This window comes from Syngnathus leptorhynchus, chromosome 2, assembly GCF_054491065.1.
Source record: "Syngnathus leptorhynchus isolate UIUO chromosome 2, UIUO_Slep, whole genome shotgun sequence".
Classification (NCBI taxonomy): Eukaryota; Metazoa; Chordata; class Actinopteri; order Syngnathiformes; family Syngnathidae; genus Syngnathus; species Syngnathus leptorhynchus.
Genome location: NC_141196.1, coordinates 13373215 through 13391963, shown reverse-complemented (window position 1 = coordinate 13391963; position 18749 = coordinate 13373215).

Below are 18749 nucleotides of genomic sequence, written 5' to 3'. Positions count from 1 at the left end.
ACATTAGCTTCCGGTCCATTGTACTTGTGATGTATTATGTTCATCCTTGCAATCATTTCAAGAGTGTTAATAAGCATATCAAAGCGAGCAGGGTTTTTAAGATGTTCTGAGAAAATCATCACAGAATTTTACCTGAAACAATTTTGTATTGATCACTAAAACCTAGTGTTGGAGAATTCAGGGTTTTTTTTCCACTCAAAAAACACAATAGTTTTAAATATGATGGCACATATAAACCTTGGGGTTTTTGATTTTGTAATCTAAAAGTTTAATAATAATAATAATAATAATAATTAAAAAAAGAATTCTAAATAATTTTATTTTTCAATATAAACAAACTTGTTATTGACTGTGTGAGGTGAAACCTAGTGATGAGAAAACTAAGCTTAAAATTTGCTTCATGATACAGTAGAATTTTTTGGGAAGGAGATAACAAGAAGACGTGACAAAGACAATGAACTAACAAGGACTGAAAGAAAGCAGGGAACTATGTGCAAACCAACAAATGAGACAACAAGGGACACCTGAACAAGACACATAGGGTAGGAGGAAGCTGATTGGGTAACACAAGGGAACAGGCAAACAAGCAGAGGTGTACACAAATAACTTGACGAGACAGACATTGACCACATGGATAGAAAAAACAAACCAAAGTCCAAATCACAAACAAGTCAAAGTCCAAATTTAAAACAAACCAGGTCATGATAATTTAATGACTATGGGACATGAAACAACAAGGAACAAGTCAAAGATTTGTAAGCATGGGCAGAGGAGACCTGGTACGCCCTTCTTGACCATAGAGGAGGGCTCCTACTTTATGACAGATATTGAGGTCATCTCATTGTTCTTTTTTGTTTTGTTTTTATATATCTCATCAAAGTGCCTGACTGGAATTAAATAAAACCAATAAAATCAAATAGAAGTCAATACAATCCCCATGTAATGTAGTTGACAATAATTTTGCTATGGAAACAACGGTTACTATTCAGCTCCAACTACAGGGGATCTGTAGACTGGACTTTTCCTGATTTCCCTCACTGATAGAACACACCCCTACTATGTCAGGTGGATGTTGTTATGGGACTTGATAAGCTAAACATACAGTACATCACTAGACTTTTTGGCCTTTTGCGACAAATTCAGCAAGGAATGACAAGGAGGTTTTAGTTAAGTTGTGTTTGTGAATTATGGAAAAGCGCCCTGGGTATATCCCCGCTGGTCTGTTATCATACTTAAGTGAAGCATTACCAAGGCCCTGCAGCGTACCGCCCCCCCCAATGAAACTGCCGGTGGTGCACAATCATCATGACCCCTTCAGGGCTCATGTTTCTCATTGCAGGTTGTCTGACAATTTGCTGAGCTGTTGAATCTAGGATGCATGCTGACGAGGAGGAGGTGCGGCAGTACCAATGAACATGAGGTTCTTAAAACTGATCACAAAGTTAAGGTTCTTTGAATTGGTCACATCTTGTGGGTGGCACACTGGAGCACTGGATAGCACATCCATGTCACAGTTCTTAGGTGCAGAGTTTGATTCCGGCTCTGGCCTTCATGTGTGGAGTTTACATGTTCTTCCCATACTTCCGTGGGTTTCCTTCTGGTACTCCGGTTTCCTGTGATTGGCGACCAATTCACGGTGTCCCCTCTGCCTACCACCCAAAGACTGCTAAGATAGGCTCCAGCATGCCCACGACCCTTATGAGGATGAGCGATTTGCAAGATGAATACATTTTAAATACCATATTCTTCGGACCATATGGTGCACTTAAAATACTTACATTTTTAGATTTAGTCGGATCACTCGCATTAATGTTGAAAATGCATGGAAGGAAGGGAATGTGGCTAATAGTCTGCACCCAGGAGAGAAAATCGTACATTCCGCTGGCATAAGACGCTCCGACTGAACATCAAGCTTGCAAGCTAACCGAGTTTCAGACATAATTGTGAGGGACAGAGGCTCACTTGGGAGGAACAGGCCATCTGCAAAGGTGCAAACTATCACTGTGACACAAGGGGATAAATGCCACTGACACGACCAATTTATTCAAAAAGCTACTTTGTTGGAAAGAGAATTGTGTCTGAGATTTAAATGTGAGATGTACTGAAAGAGGCAAAGTGTATTTAATATTTGTACAATATAATGGAGAATATGTCTTAAGATGTGCTATTTTCATACACCATCATGCCTCCCTGATAGATTGCGAAACTCTAACTGCCTGTTAAAATCCGCAATGTGGTTGGTGCCAGGGAACTAAATAACAGATGAGAGGACAGGATGAACAACAGTACTTTAATTCACCACGACTAATTTGATAATAAAAGTCCATTTCCATTTCACAGAGCAGCCAATTACAGTATGTTGTCACCCAGCTCGGCTGCTCCTGCTGCAGCTGTTCCAGCTTCCCAATGCACAATGTCTGTGATGTTTTCCCTTTACTTTTTGTGTGTTTTAACAAGTTTAATGTGTAATTCATGCACTATGTCCCAGAATGAAATCATAACGTACTTGGGAGTTTAAAGGGGGTGGCGGTGTTAGATTATTACTAACGCTGGATTGTATTTCACATCACTAATTCCTCTCTCGTTGAAACTTTGACCAAAGACATGCCAATATCTAATATGTAAAAAAAAGACTGATTATCTGTGTGATGAATCAAAATAAAACATGGGCTTTTACTATGGAAAACCACAATCCACATTTTTTCCCGAGATGTTATGGATCAGAGCATTGACGGAATGAAAATATTTTTTCGCGTTCTGTAATGTAAATTTAAAATAACATTTTCTTTTTTAATAAACCAATTGGATTCATTGATTAATTGTCAAAATAATCAGCAGAGTAATTGATGATTGAAAAAAAGTAAGTTGCAGCCGTAAACCACTAAAACTAAAATTGACCTCAGGTACCTTACCTTATAATTAAAAAGAAAAGTTTTATTTGGACATACAACAAAACCCCAGTCAAACTGTTCAGTATGGTAAGTAAGTTAAAACAAAGTTGTACAACTCAGGGTGCTGTGTCAATAACCTAGTGATTGGCCCTTTGACCTCAGCTGCCTTGGGTGTTTTGGATCAAATGCTGTTCAATCAATAGTAATCTCGTTTTTAAAAAAAAAAAAAAAATCCTGAAAATATGAGGAAGGTGACTCAGTGAGTGACCCCAGATACTGCACCTCAAGCACCTTGGATCAAATCTTAAAATTATTAGGAATCTTAGGAACACTTCAAGCACTTTGGATCGAATCTTAAAATTCTTAGGAATCTTAGGAACATGGGACGACAATGACAACAACATCCGTTAGAATTTGTATTCATCGAATGGTTAAAGATTAAGATTTGTGACTTAGGATGGTGAAAGTGAAAAGATAATTTTATCGTGGAACCCAGCTACCTCAAACAAATTGGCTTGAAATTAATTACGGATCAATAATATTCTTGTTTTGCCCTTCAAACTTTGAAGCTAAGTACATATCTCTCTCTCTCTCTCTCTCTCTCTCTCTCTCTCTCTCTCTCTCTCTCTCTCTCTCTCTCTCTCTCTCTATATATATATATATATATATATATATATATATATATATATATATATATATATATATATATATATGTTACTTTTATATATATATATAAATATATTTATTGTATTTTTTGTAAGCTCATACAAAAAAAAAGCCATCTGTAACCTTAGAGAAGGGCAGTGCTATTAACAACAATGGGTAATGGAGACACGTGAAGGAATCACAGATGTCAATCATCATTACATATTATCTGCTTCCAATCCAAATTCCAAATGATCCCCCAATTAAGAAGAAAAATGAAGTCACGGTTGCGCTCGGTACTTGACATCCTTATTAATTACTTCCTACTTTGTGAGGGATTGATTCGAGCTTCATGTCACCTTGAAGTCCTCCTGTGCACTTCGCTACGTTAACCAAGAGAAAAATTCACATACATTTAAGTCTGTGCAGGTGAGAATTTTTGATGATATAATATAATAAGGGGTGGATGACATTATTAAGCAGCACAGTGGACTCACGGTTAGCAGGTCTGCATCACAGTTCCGAGGTTCAGAGTTTCAATCATGGTTCCTTTTGTGTCAAGTTTCCATCTTCGGTCTACTTGACAAAATGTGCATGTTAGGTTCCCTGAAGACTCTAAATTGTCCACAGTTGTCAATGTGGATGGATGTTTGTTTAAATGGGGGCTGCAACTGTCTGGCGACCAATCCTGGATGTAACCCGCCTCTTGGTCAATATAAGCTGGGAAAAAATACTAATGAGAGCAATGGAAAATGGATGGATGGCTGAAAAAATGGACATTCTTATTGTTTTATTTGTGACTGTTATTGCTCTCGCAACTCAGTTTCACATTTTGAAAAATATCTGTGTCAAAATCAGAATAATTTTTGATTTTGAATGATGATGGATGAAGATTTAATCTACAATGTACTTGAAAATCAGTGGCCAGACGAGCATAAATGTGTTTGATTTATGGAGTTTAAAGTGTCTTGGTATCAAAGACACTAAATTACTCATCATCTAATACTCCACAATAACGCTTATTACATGAGGTCAGGTAATTGCCTGGAAATGACCCAGATGACTTGCAAGTGGTGGCTTTTCACAGCAAACTACCCCCCTTAGGTCAAAATTTGAAAAATGAGACTGTAGATTGATCACTTGCTAAGGTTATCCTCAAATACAACAAAGTAACATCCATCTGAAAAGGCATCAGCTAACAGGAGCCAATGAGCAGCCCTAAAGCCTCACCTCATCCATCAGAGAATTCATCAAATGCCCACATAAAACAGCAACAACAAATAAACAAACAGACAATACTGTAACATCTGCTTGGAAGCTGAACGTAAAACAACCAGGGGTAAATCAATAATGTCTATATTGCAAAAATGAATATATCCCAAAAGATAAGAAAACAGAAAAACCCACCTTGCAAGTGAATAGTAAATCTCATGCCTACTAATAGATTCCCCTAATATGTTGAAAACAAAAAAATAGTTTTGGGAATTGACACTTGTATGGACTCCAGTATCGCATCGAGTATCGCCATTTTTGTTCACACCTCACCTTTGCTTGTTAGATAACTTTTAACAGTATTTGTGTGCAAATGCTACATCATATGTATTAGCTCTACATATTCATTGTTGTCTGTGTGGCATTTTGGGTGCATCTTGATAGGGTTAAGCACGAGAGGATTAAAAATAACGGCACACATCCCTTTGCATACTTTAATCCTCTTAGTGCCCACCTCTAATACGTTTTTATATCTTTCCCATCTCTCGCCGAGGTGAAATATCAGATTAGTCGCTCATGCTCGACTCGATCTCATTACAACCTCATCTAACACCGAGGGCTTGTTAGGCCGATGCCGGCCGTGGAAACGCAGAGCAGCTCAAAATGATCGTGTTAGTGATTTTTCGTCTGAGTGTATAAACGCACGCACACACACGCACACAAACACACAATAGAAACATATTCTGTGAGAATCTGTCTCTGGTCTTTCTGCATTCAGCATGAAGCTGATTCAAGTCAAAGAGATATGACAGCTGTTGACTGACAAACACCACATACAGCAACAAAAGCCACTTAATAAGCCATACCTAGTGCAAATACTGCAAAGTGCCTCCATTAAATTTACTCCCCATCATGAGCTAAACCAGATCTCAAAGTGGAAAAAAATCTGTAATTTTGTTCCAAACGTTAATGAAACGTAGTACACAGGAGCTAAATCAATGAGAGTACAACTCGCCGCGTCGGCATATCACACAAATTGTCTATATTTCACAAGTATCTTGCGTCGACAGCAAGAGCGGCGGCCATTGCGATTCACGGCGAGGTTGATGGAAAATTCAACATTCAAAGGGAGATGAAGTGCAGGCTGCAAAGTTGTTACTCTGTTTTATGTAGCAAGTGGCGGCAACTTTTTATTCACTCTAAGGAATATTCGATGTTCTCGAACAGAAGGAGGCCCAGCTGGCCGGGGGTCTAATGAAAATAACTATTCAGTCATGATTAGTGCAAAATAAGACCCGCATGCTGAGTCATTTTTCTTTTTGTTCCCCAGCACCACTGCACATCCTTAACTTAGCATTTGGAGTGTATGAATGAAAAACTGAAACAAATACTGATTGTCAGGATTTCAAAAGATTTTTTTCAGTTGTAGGAATGAAATTGCCTGTTTAAGGATGTAGCCGACTCGCAGAGGAGCAAGGTAAGGCAGTTCTCATTTCCCGTATTTTCCACACCATAAGGCACACTTAAAAGCCTTTAATTTTCTCAAAAAGCAAACGTGCACCTTTTGTGTGGATCAAATTCCAAAATCTGTAAATGTTGTTGCTGGCTACCTAGACCCGATGAACCAATCAGAGGACATAAAATACGTAAAATACGTACACCAGGGCAATAAGCCAATCGGAGAACTGTACGTAATACGTAGTAGAGTACGTACCTCCGCCAAAAAAACCAAATGAATGAATACACATCTTAACAGTTAACTGACTAACCCAACACTGACACAATACTGCACAATGTCACCCATTGATCCTCATTGGCCAACAATGAACCTCGCAGGATGTGCAGTTCACCTCCTTATCAGTGGAGAAAAGGCAGCGGTTAATCCAACAGGGTTACGATTGGCAAAGTCGCTCTTTATCCAGCTAAAGATGATCCCGCCTTTGCAGCCCTGCGCCCTGCAGATATCAGTCAGAGCGTGCTAAAGTGTGCGTCGAACGTGGGCCCTGATGTAGGCAATGAGCCGTGATGAGGCACCCGTCAACACTGTTCCACACTGATGAGTATTGAAGGATGCAGAACAGGTGGACTCAGTATGCAGCATTCACAGCAGTGTGAATACATATCAATGGGCACGATAACGACTGTGTTGATGCTGGAGGGTAGGTGGGCAAGCAAAAGGTCCACAATCAAGAGGAAATGATATGAATATCTTAATCTCTTACTTTTGAACAGAGGTGGGCATCATCCTCTAAGCCTGAGTTTTCCGTTCCTATTTTAGCCTCGCCCGGTCGGTCCGAGTCAGCCATATGCCATCGGACAACGGAGTTACCAGTACCACATCACACGCAGACAGGTGTCACGCATTCTGTGGCTTGCATTGTGTACAGTTGCAATATACATCATGAATGAGAAACATACAGCAGACAGACAGCCAATCAAGAGGCAATATTATCCCACTATGGTCAGCTCTCTCTTTCTCTCACTATTTCGACCGCAGAAACCATGAATGAAATAACTGTTGACACCAAGAGAATTATTTTTCCGCCCTCGCTTCGCTGTATGGCTTGTGGATTATGAAATGCTGTGATCCACCCTCGGTCTTCAGGCCTGGGTAAACATGAGCTGACACACGGGGGAAAGGAATCCCCACTGCCTCGAGGCCAGATCTCCTCCGGCCAAAATAAGCAGCACCAACGCACTGACTACATGCTAAGCAACGAGAAATAATGAAGCCAAGGATTATCATATTAAATATGTTGGTATTTGGCATCAAAGCCTGGATAATGGGGAGGCACATTCATGTTTCATACATGCATCAGGAAGGCTTGCATTCAACGGGGGCAGCCTGAAGTTTGAAGGTGGGAGATAGTAAAGAGGGAAAGACAAAAAGAAGGCGCACGCTACCCTTCAGTCATCAGCGGCTCAGGGCTTTCTTGAGTTCAGGCAAGGGAAAGGTCTGGGCTGCACTGATTGGGCTGCATAGCTACCTCCGAGCCTGCACACAATAGACACAACTCACCTGATCCACACAGGCCAGGAAAACACCATGGGGAAATAAACGGTGTGCTTAGCAGTGGTGTAAATATGAGCAAAAGTTGCCAAATTTAAAGGGGCTCTAACTCTTCCGATTTACTTTCTTTCTTTGTTGCTTTAGATATCCACCAACAGTCATGACCTAATTATTTCCCTTATTCTGAATTATTTAATATTTCTAGTTATAATGTGCATGTTATGCAGTATTTTAATTTCACTCACTCTGTGCTTCTTTTTCAAGGATTTATACAGCACTACTGCGATACTTTGGTATCCTGTCACTCTGTATATACCTCTTTCAGATTTGGAATTTGTTATTTACCAATACAGTTTGAAACACAAAGAAGATACTCCTAATACGATTGATTATAAAAAGTCGGAATCATATTTTGAAATACAGTTTGCTTAACTGTAAGCACAGTTCTAGTATTGTTAACAGCACATCCCACACTGCAAAATGCCACAATCTCTCCATGAAACTAAGCAATCGTGAGACTTTCTCACTTAGAACATCAACAAACCGATCCACTCATGCCACTTCTAACGCCAACGGCTTAGAAGAGAGCTAGTTTCCATGCTAATTTCTTTCTTTTCTACCTCCCATGACGGTAATTCCAGACCAGGCACGAGGCGGGGCGACACGTGTCGCTCAATCGAATGGCTGAGGTCTAATTGCATTCTGGGATACACGCCTGGAATTCCCAATGTCGGCATTGGTGCAATTATTAAGCCTCGTTCCGAGGGAGGAAACATTTGGAGTGTCCAGCCAGGAGATGCACTGCTGCCTTTGCTGCGGCTAGACAGAAGCGCCATCCCCAGCCGTTTGGACTCCTCTGGGGCTCCACTGCACTTGGACTATTATGATGCCAACTTAGCCAGCCTGCTGCAATCATAGAAGCACAAACAAGCCCCTAACCGTACTGAATGCTAAGCCAGATCAGTCTCGCGGGTGGTTTGTCAGGTTTTTGCAGGGATAACATAGCATGAGATTATTTTTTTTCACTCTCATTCTCTCGCTTTCTGTATTTCCGCTCGTGTTTTGGATTCACTCTTCTCGATGTGGAGAATGGCTATTTTGACACATGCTGCTGACATGCACGCACACTCACACGGCACTGTATTGTAGACACAAATACGCACCAGAAACCTGTCACCTCTTAGCTTCCCTGAGACACAATATGCCAAAGCAATCGGCGTTTATTAGCTGTAGGCGGGACGGTGAAAATGAAGATTACGTGTTGACGCCCGATGTAGGAGAAAGAGATGTTGCTGAAATTAATAAGCTGATGAAGTTCAACATTTTACATGACATTGTCATGTACAAAAAAGCGCTTATGAAAGGCAGTACATATGACCCCGTTCCTAGGTCACTCCATTTATCACACAGACAGCATATGTGTGCCTGCAGCGGTGGTTGTGCCCACTCAGACAGATAGACAGACAGGACAGATTTCACGTCTCTATTCGGTCACTCCACTCTGATGAAGTAAAACAGTTACACATTTGCACTCATTTGTCTTGACTAGCCAACGGTTGTAAAAGGCCTCCCAAAAGGGTTGAGATAAGTACCGAGTGGCTGGGATGCTATCAGATGGCAACAAAGTCCCACAATGGGATCACACACTTCATTTGCAGGCATTCTGTGGGGCACATTCTCGCAGATTTTAAAAGTGCAAATATCTTACTTCATCTCAAGTAAAATGAAGGGCACACACATGCACTGGGCTTGTTTTATCATCACGGTATTTGAATTCATACAAAGTAACAGTTTGTCAATTGGTTGTCTGTTATATTTTTGTATGTCATCTGATTGACTGTCTGTCCTGATAACAAAGACATTTGATTGGGGCCAAAAGATAATCAGCTTGATGTTAAAACTCCGGCATGACCTTAAAGCTTTGATTTGGCCTATTGTGCTTCAGACCACCTGTTGAGGGGTGGGGTGGAGTTCAACAGACTGTATATCAAGCTGCAGAGAAAACATGCAGCTTGGATGATGTTCACTTTGTACAGAGAAAAAAATACACAAGTTTTCACTGGCTTGCCTTAAGCGATCATTGCCTTGGTAAAATATTCCATTTCCACAATTCGAGAATGTTTGATAGAACACCGTCACAAGGTCAGTTTTTCTCAGGAAGAGAAGGAAAAGACAAAGGAAGCGTTGCATAGATTTTGCAAGAGATGTAAAATTTGAGAAATGCACTCTCATAAAGAGAGAGAAAATTAATGAGACATAGTTTTGTCTTGAGTCAGTCAAGGCCAATTTAGCGACCCGATGGTATTATCAAACTATTCCAATGGACTATACATGATAGATTAATTGAAGAGATAAAATCGTACAATGTAATATACTGTAGGTGTGAATTGTTGTTTGTCTATATGTACAGTGCGATTCGTCAGTGAGTATTGTAACTTCTACACTGCCTTTGGGGATAGGCTCCAGATCAGCCATGACACTAATAAGGACAAGTAATATGCAATACTCTGCCAGTGATACAATACATTCATGATACATACAGATCAGAAAATGAGGCATATACATTTTTCAAGATGTGTTCTCCCAAACAAGCATTTTATAATATTGAATGAAACCGCATGAACACTCACAGATCACAGCTGCAGATTTATAGGTAGCCCTATTTGATGTGCGCTGATTATGCTCACAATTGTGCAAGATTTGGCCAAGATACTGTGCATTTGGTAGTAAAAATATGCAGTACTAAAGTACTAATATGGCAGATATGTTATAGTATAATAAAAATATTCTTTAGTAGTAGTATTTTTTAAAGAAAGGTTTAGGGTCGACTAGTGAAAACAAGGCTGACCCAGCAAAAACCCTCTGTCCATTGGCTTGAATATTTAAAATGACAACATGCAAGGGCAAGAAATGTTCTGAGATGTTACATTTTCTTTTCACCTGTGCAACAAATCACACATTCATGAGGAAATTATACAAGCAGTATAAAGTACTAATGAACTAAGTTCAAGTGGAAAATGATATCATTTAAAGAGAGCAACAGTGGTAGATGCGTCAACAGCACACGGTGTCTTTTGATTGCCATTTAAAAGCATCAAAAGCGCCAACCATCACAAATGGAATATGCTGCTCCTGAACATGTTTTTATTGGAGAGGCAAATGGGTCATTGGGTTACTAATTATTAATCGGTTAAATGTCAACAAACTGCATATTAAATGAGATGTGGCTTTTTGATGTTCAGGGGCTCCACCAACCATGCAACTTCAAACGACCGATTCAGACATTTCAGTCGCTCTATTAACATTTGTATGGAACAGACAATCAATGCAAGGACATCTGCATCAAATTGTTGCAGAAAGAGGCAAACTGCTGCAATGTTGCTATTGTGTAAAAGCCTTGACCTCTCATGAAAATGCATCCAACTAGAATTTCACTCATGGGGAAATGAACCGCCAAGGCAGAAAAGCTCTAAAAATGTCCACCCAACTACTTTTGTTCAAACTCACGAACTGACGTTCTTGCTACACTCCAGTCCAGTAGATGATGATCATTCATATGAATACAAATGTTGCTTTTCAACTTCACATGCGACTTGCATCAGTTTCAGAAGGGAGCATTTCCCACTTCAAAATAGCACAGTTTAAATCTGTGAAAAATAAAACCCGTTTAATGTGTCATTTAAGGCACTCAAACAATCAACAAGTGTGGTGGAGTTCTGCTGTATTTGTTTCAAAGCATGTGTCTCTTTCATTCGAGAAGGGACTGATGGTGAAGAGAAACCACACTGCTGCATCAAAGTGGCGAATATGGAGTGTACGTTTTTATCTTCAAGAGAGCAGCAAAAGGGTAAGCTATCAGTAGCTGCCATCCAACCATTTATAGCGCTTGTGCTTATGAAGCTAAGCTGGAGTCTACCTCAGCTGACATTGGGCAAAAGGCGAGTTATACCATAAACAATGGTGTTGCCAGAGATGGGTGCTTAACCTTAGTTTGCCGGGCCGTCCTTCGTCTGCGACCCGGGCACCCTTCCTTCCTTGTCCCTCTGTCATTATTAATAACATAATTGTCCCTGGATTCCCGTCCAGCATCATCCAACAATGAGAAAAACAATTTGATTTAAAATGTACATATATCAGAGTGGGCAGCTCAGTAGAGCACTGGTTTACACGCCCGCCTCACAGTTAGGAGGGTGCATGTTCGATTCCACCTCCAACCCTCCCTGTATGGAGTTTGCATGTTCTCCCCGTGACCGCGTCGGTTTTCTCCAGGCACTCAGGTTTCCTCCAACATCCCAAAAACATGCTTGGTAGGCCGATTGAGCACTCCAAATTGCCCCAAGGTGTGAGTTTGGATGGATGTTTGTCTCTGTGTACCCTGTGATTGGCTGGCAACCGGTTCGGGGTGTCCCCCGCCTACTGCCCGATGATCGCTAGGATAGGCTTCAGCACGCCTGCGACCCCCGTGGGGACAAAGCGGTACAGAAAATGGATGGATGGATATATGAGTATCTTCACCATGTGATGGCTGCCAGAGTTTTACAAAGGCTCACATTTACTTATTTTCATTTGCAACCTTGAAAACATCAAAAGGTTTCAAGTTTAAAAATGCTTACTTTAACCAGGATCCCGCACTGCAGTATAAAGGGAAAAAAACTATGAGAGAAATTAGGCTAACAGCCTTGGAAGAGCACACACAATGGCATCCACCAAAAACACAAACATCCTTTTTGTATCCACCCAAGCGCAGCAAAACTATCACAAAGTTGTGGTGAGTTTTCAGGATATCGAGTGAACAACACAAAGCTGATGAACCCAATGTACCCAATTTCCTTTCCAATGCAGTCAACCCCATCAGGCTTGTGCTTTGGGGAAATTTGGATTAAAAACAGATCCAGATTAAAAGTGCCACGTCAACAGCCACCAGACCAAAAATAATAATAAAAAAGAAAGAAAATCTACAAAAAGGCAGAAGCAAAGGCCCATTTTGTTACTAAACCCTGACGTGGTTGACAGTAGAAATTCCAGGTGGATACTAATTGATGCATTCTGGAAGGAGGTGGAATAGAGTGAATGGCAAGATCGTCATTTACAATTAAGATGGTTGGTTCCACTTTTTTTTTTCCATACGCCTCTGGCAAAAGATGCATGGGAAATCTAAATTTCTAAGTCGTATTGATGAGGATTATAATAACACCAATGTCATCTCGGGTTTAGGCGAGACGAGGTGTGTCTGACGCCTCTTGCATCGGTGCCAAGTTCCATTTTCAGGAGGGCCACAGAGGTGATAAGGCTGGCATCTGTCACACAGGCTCAGATATTCCATCGCAACCAAGACTGGCCTTCGGTGAAGCGAAGACCTCAGCCGACACGGCATCTCCCAAAATTGTTCCTCTAACTTGCTTGAGCAAATTAAATATTGAGCTGGTCAATATGGTCCCACAGCTGTCTCGTACAAGGCGATAATGTACATTAGAAATGCAACTACATTACTGAGTGAGAGTTTGGGCTAGTTTGGGCTAGTTTGGGCTATTCCATCTCAAAACATTCCTTTTGTGGTAACGGCAAAAGCCATGAATAAATATGTACATCATTTGGAATCTGACATGCTGATAAGCGACAATCATGCAGAGCAAAGATCTTCTGTTTAAAAAAAACAAAAACTAAATAAAACGTGGTGAATGTGACTATAACTTGAAGCATCCAGGGGTCATTTGTATATCAGACTGATCTCTTTTCAATTTTAACATTTCCTCATGGAAGGGGTAGCCAAGTCAAACATTTTCCTTACAATATTATATTCTAATGCCACTCGTGCACAGGTGTCAAACACAAGGCCCGGGGGCCGGATATGGCCCACCACATCATTTTATGTGGCCCGTGAAGACAAATTCTGCATCAAATTCGTGTCATTACTAGAACTGCAAATTGTGTTCACTTTTAATAGTATCTTTTTTTAAATATTTGATCAGTTTTTACTAATCTGATTTGGAAACGAGTTGTTTGTCAGTTTGTTTAGTAGCTTTTACTGTATATAATATGAGGTGCTCATACATTTATTTGGGTTGACAGTCATAATGGCCCTCCAAAAGAAGCTATGACTACAATGCGGCCCGTAAAAAAAAAAAAAGAGTTTGACGCCCCATCAAACACTGTATTTTGTTTAATATTGTGTGTGTGATATATAAATTAAGCAGCATAATGCATAATTTTTATCCATCTCGGGTGGCAGCCATTTTGCCTTGTACTGCCACATGCTGTCGACTGAAAACGTCAACACAGTCCCTTGCGAGCATCACAAGACCAAACTCTGAAAACAGGTGAGCCATGACTGGTCGTTACCTGAGCTCTTTGGCACTGTGATGTCATTTTTTGTCAACAGCAAGTGGCATAATAGCCACTCCATCAGATAGATAAAAATGGTTGAATTTTGCTGTAACATCTTATGGTGATTAACATTTTTGATTCGACTTCCCCTTCAAGGTGGCAGATGAGCTGAAACTTATCACAACTGACTTTGTGTGAGAGGAGGATATGCTTGTGCGTGTCCGATGCCCCTTGCCCCGGTGCCGAGTTCCATTGCCAGACGGGCCACGGGGGTGATAACGCCAGCATCTGTCACACAGGCTCAGCTATTCCATCCCGAGAAAGCTTCAGGGACAAGTCAGCAGCCACGTGTGCCATTCCTCGGCAGGAGAGCAGAAAGAAATATGCGATATGAGATAAAATTCTGTGTGTACTTTCAGCTGCAACAGTTCAAGCTTTCTGCCACAAGTGCTTCAAATAGCTTCAAACACCATGCAAACTTGTGAAATTCCCATGGACTTCAATAGCCTCACGCTGCCTGTTGCCTTCAAGTTAAAGAACAAACCTTGAAGTGCACACAGCACCATGCGGAATATGTGTGTCAAGAAATGCAATTATTTTATTCACTTCCGGTTATGTCAGCCTGTGTTTTACTTTTCCCCAGTCTACTGTCGGACAATAATGTGGATTTGGATTTTTCACTAGTTGCTGTACATGGTCTCGTTATCACTGACAAATCAATGCAATACAATGACATTTGACATGATTCCATCTTTCGTTTTGAGTTAATTTTTGTCGCCCAAAGTCAGAAAACATTAAAAAAGTAAATAATGAACATTGAACTTTGGCCACCGTAAGAACGTATTAACTGTCCAAATAATAAATAGCTAACTGCAAAACAAAATCCAGTATAACAGCAACCTTGATGATATGGTGTGTGCTTGGGAGATGAGTTTCTTCACTGAGTGACGAAATGCAGCTACCTGCTTTTTCCTCAGCTTGTATACCACCCATCAACCTCCTCTTACTTTCTGATGTACATACATGTATTGTTTACATGGCATGGCCATATTGCACCGAGCCGCCAGGAAAGGCATCGTAGTACTCCTTCTATGGTCGTTTACACATTTTTCATTCTCACCTTCACTGGCACCCTCTTGTGGTGTGGTAACATAATACAATTTTCGGGATATCAGAGGAAACCTGAGTGCCAGGAGAAAATCAGCGCGAGCACAACTACATGCCAATTGAACACAACTCGGAACTGTAAAGCAGACGTGCTAACTACAAAGTACTCGACCAGTGTGCTTGGAATCGAAATGATCAATATCAATAATACAGTATGGAAACGAATTAAAAGATGAGCAAATGCTTTCAACAACGATGACTGGAAATCAAATGGTGGCGCTGGAGTCAGTGTGACACTACTCCCTCCCTGCATACCATTTCAGAACCTCGACTGTGCTCCAATCAATAATGTCCACAAAAGGCACGTCAACAGAAGGAAGTATATACCGAGCTAGATTGTAGCTCATAAATGAAATATGCCACCGCTCTCTCTGCGAGAGGAGAAACGCATTGTGGCTAAATTATTGCGCTAGTTTATGTTTGAGTCTGCCGCTCCGGGCAAGACTGCTGCCTTTTTTCTTCTTTTTTTTTTTTTCTTTCCAGACTGCACTCCACTGCGGGGGTAAATATATCTGCAACATTTTGATCCACCTCATGCATCGAAGCAGCTCAAATTGGGTAGAAACCTACAGACCACAGCTTGGCCCTGTGGACAATTAACTCTCTGATACATTGGTTAGGGGGCACTCAGCCTTTCACCCAGCCTTTGCCAGGAATAAGGTTTGGCCAAAACACCGAAGAATAAAAAAGACTTATCCATGAGTAAATGCAATGCAGTACAAGAAATCCGATTTCTGTTCTAACCTTTATTTCCATATTTGACAGAAATGAGTGTTGATGCCGAAGTGCGGTAACGTTATTGTCAATCATTCAAAGGAAAGAGATGATTGACAATCAATGAAAATGTGTTTATTTTTAGTTAGGTAGGCTGAATTATACACCTCAAAACCATTGCAACTACTGCATTCAGTCTTAGAATCTTACTACACTGTATCAATTCACATTCACACCATCAATGTGGGAACTGAATCCATGATGCATACAATTCGGGCGAGTAAATCACTTTGCCACCAGCGATGAGATGTGATCGTCTGAAATAACTACAGGGCAAAGCCAAAATCTTGGCCACCACGTCACAGCCTCCACGTGCAATCAAAACATATCCTGACAGTCTAACATCATCCATCTGTGTATCATAACCTGTCTGGATATGGAAGAGATTCAATTATTTGCCCATAAGAAGAAGGATAATGTGTAAACTCTGTATGTTTTATCAACTGGATGAACCTCTTGAGACAGGAAATGTCATAATGAACATTCATGTCAACATTTGGGTCAATTGGTTGTGCATGTGGAAGGTTGTAATATTTTCTGGCAACATTATATCTGCCAGTTATAGGCATGTGGAGCCCTTTGAGATGATTCTGTGATAAAGGGCTAAAATAATAAATTTGACTTGACTTGAGGTATGGAATTCCATACTTGGCTCAGAACCTCCACTGTGGCGTTTGCATGTTCTCCCCATTCTTGCATGGGTTTACTCTGCCTTCCTCTCACGTTCTAAAAACATGCAACAAGGCTGTAAATGGTCCACATGTACATGTGAATGTGAGTGTGAATGGTTATGCGAGCTGTAATTAGCTGGAGTCCAGTCCAAGGTGTACTATGCCTCTTACCAAAAGCCAGCTGTGATAGCTCCAGCTCACCCTTGACACTAATGATGGGAAGGATTATGTAAAATGGATGAATGCATGGATGACTTTACGTAAATTAATGTCCTCATAGAAACATAACTCTGTCATAATCTAAGCCTTCCTGAAAATGATTGCCATCAGTCAGCCTCAAGAGTCACAGACAAAGACAATATTTAGAGCAAAAAGCCACTGGGTCAGAGCCATAGACGGCCATCTTAACCATGTCACTGTGCCGCCCTCCTTAAGAAAAATGAACGTCCCCAGCCGCCGCCTACGGTAGTTTAACTTGCTGACGTTAAGAATTTATGAGCTTCAAGATTCCCGCGGCGTGCTCCCTCACCTCCTGTGTGAAGGCGACATCTCGAAAAGTGTTACAGAGAAGCAAACAAATTGCTTTTGATACCTGCTTGTTTGTTGAGGTGGCGCAAGAAATGAGACAAATGTTATATTATATATATATATATTATATATTATATATATATATATCTCCGTGATATATGATATTGTGAAAAGGGCTGCAACTAATTATTTTTTATTGTCATTTTGCCAATTGATCAATGAATATGATAAGAAACATGTTTTAATTTCTATCTCTCTTTATCCACAAAAATGAAATCATTTCAAATTGAGAATGCAGAGTTGTCGAATAATATGGCTTTTCATATGGTTGTAAATCCACCACACTGAGGCTGAAGTTAATGATGGTGCATCTGTTTGTTATTTTATTATTATTTTTTTACAATGCAAGATTTCAAAGCCATTTTCTATTTCTGTCATCACCATTGATGAACAATGATTGGCTGTGGCTTAGTCCTCGATCACCTCTTGGACAGCACATTAATTGTGCGCCAACTGTCCAAAGCCATTTCAATATAAAGAGCAAATTGATTGTTCCATTGTTATTTTCCTGGCTTCCAAAGCTGTCTTTTTCTCTCCCTTTCCTCTGCAGAGGGTGAAATTGCAATGCATGCAGCTGCGGACACTAGGTGTCACCCTTGTGACTTTGAAGACGGTCTGCCTCTGTATAGCGTGCGTGCGTGCGTGCGTGCGTGCGTACGTGCGTGCGTGCGTGCGTGCGTGCGTGGCCTGAAGTGGAACTCGACATTAACCTCCTCAAAGTCAGACTGAAAACGAGACAGCGTTCGTTTTTAATGCATGTGATTCTTGCGCTTAATGTGGATTTGTCTTTTTTTGTTTTTGTTTTTTACAATTTACACACCTAGTGCTATAATCAATCACATGAACAGATAATTTATAGCATTGGTTTGTAGTGGTTGGTACGCCAGCCTAATGAATAGAACCCGAATGTTTGATTCTTTTTTTGGAGGGGGGGGGGGGGGGGGCACTTAGTTTAGTTGATGTGCAGATATAGAAAGTACGTAATGAGAAAGTGAATGATTCGAGGACTTCTTTTAACTGCTAACATGCAGAAATTCAAGAATTCAAATGCAGTTTCTCTCATGCAACAAATAAAGCCACACAATGGAATACAGAAACTTGGGAAGATTTTGTAGGTATTTTTTTAGATGTGGAGTGGATGCAATATATTGGCAATATATGTTCACATAACCCGTTAAAAAATAATTCACGCCATTGGTTGCAGCGTATAGTGATGTATCACAAGTACTTCATTATTAATTGTTATAAATTAACGACTCCCTGTCGAAAACGGAGCACTATTATCATTTTAATGGCAGTTTCTGTTTTTTTTCGACAAGGCCTTTGCAATTTATGGCTGTCAAGGAACTATGGCTGTCAAGGGACTGTGCAGATATTGTCATAAGTGTCCAGTGAGTGTTTACTTGACAAACAAGTCTTGAGATGAATTGTGTTAGCTAAAGCAGTGCTGGAGCATACATTTTGTGA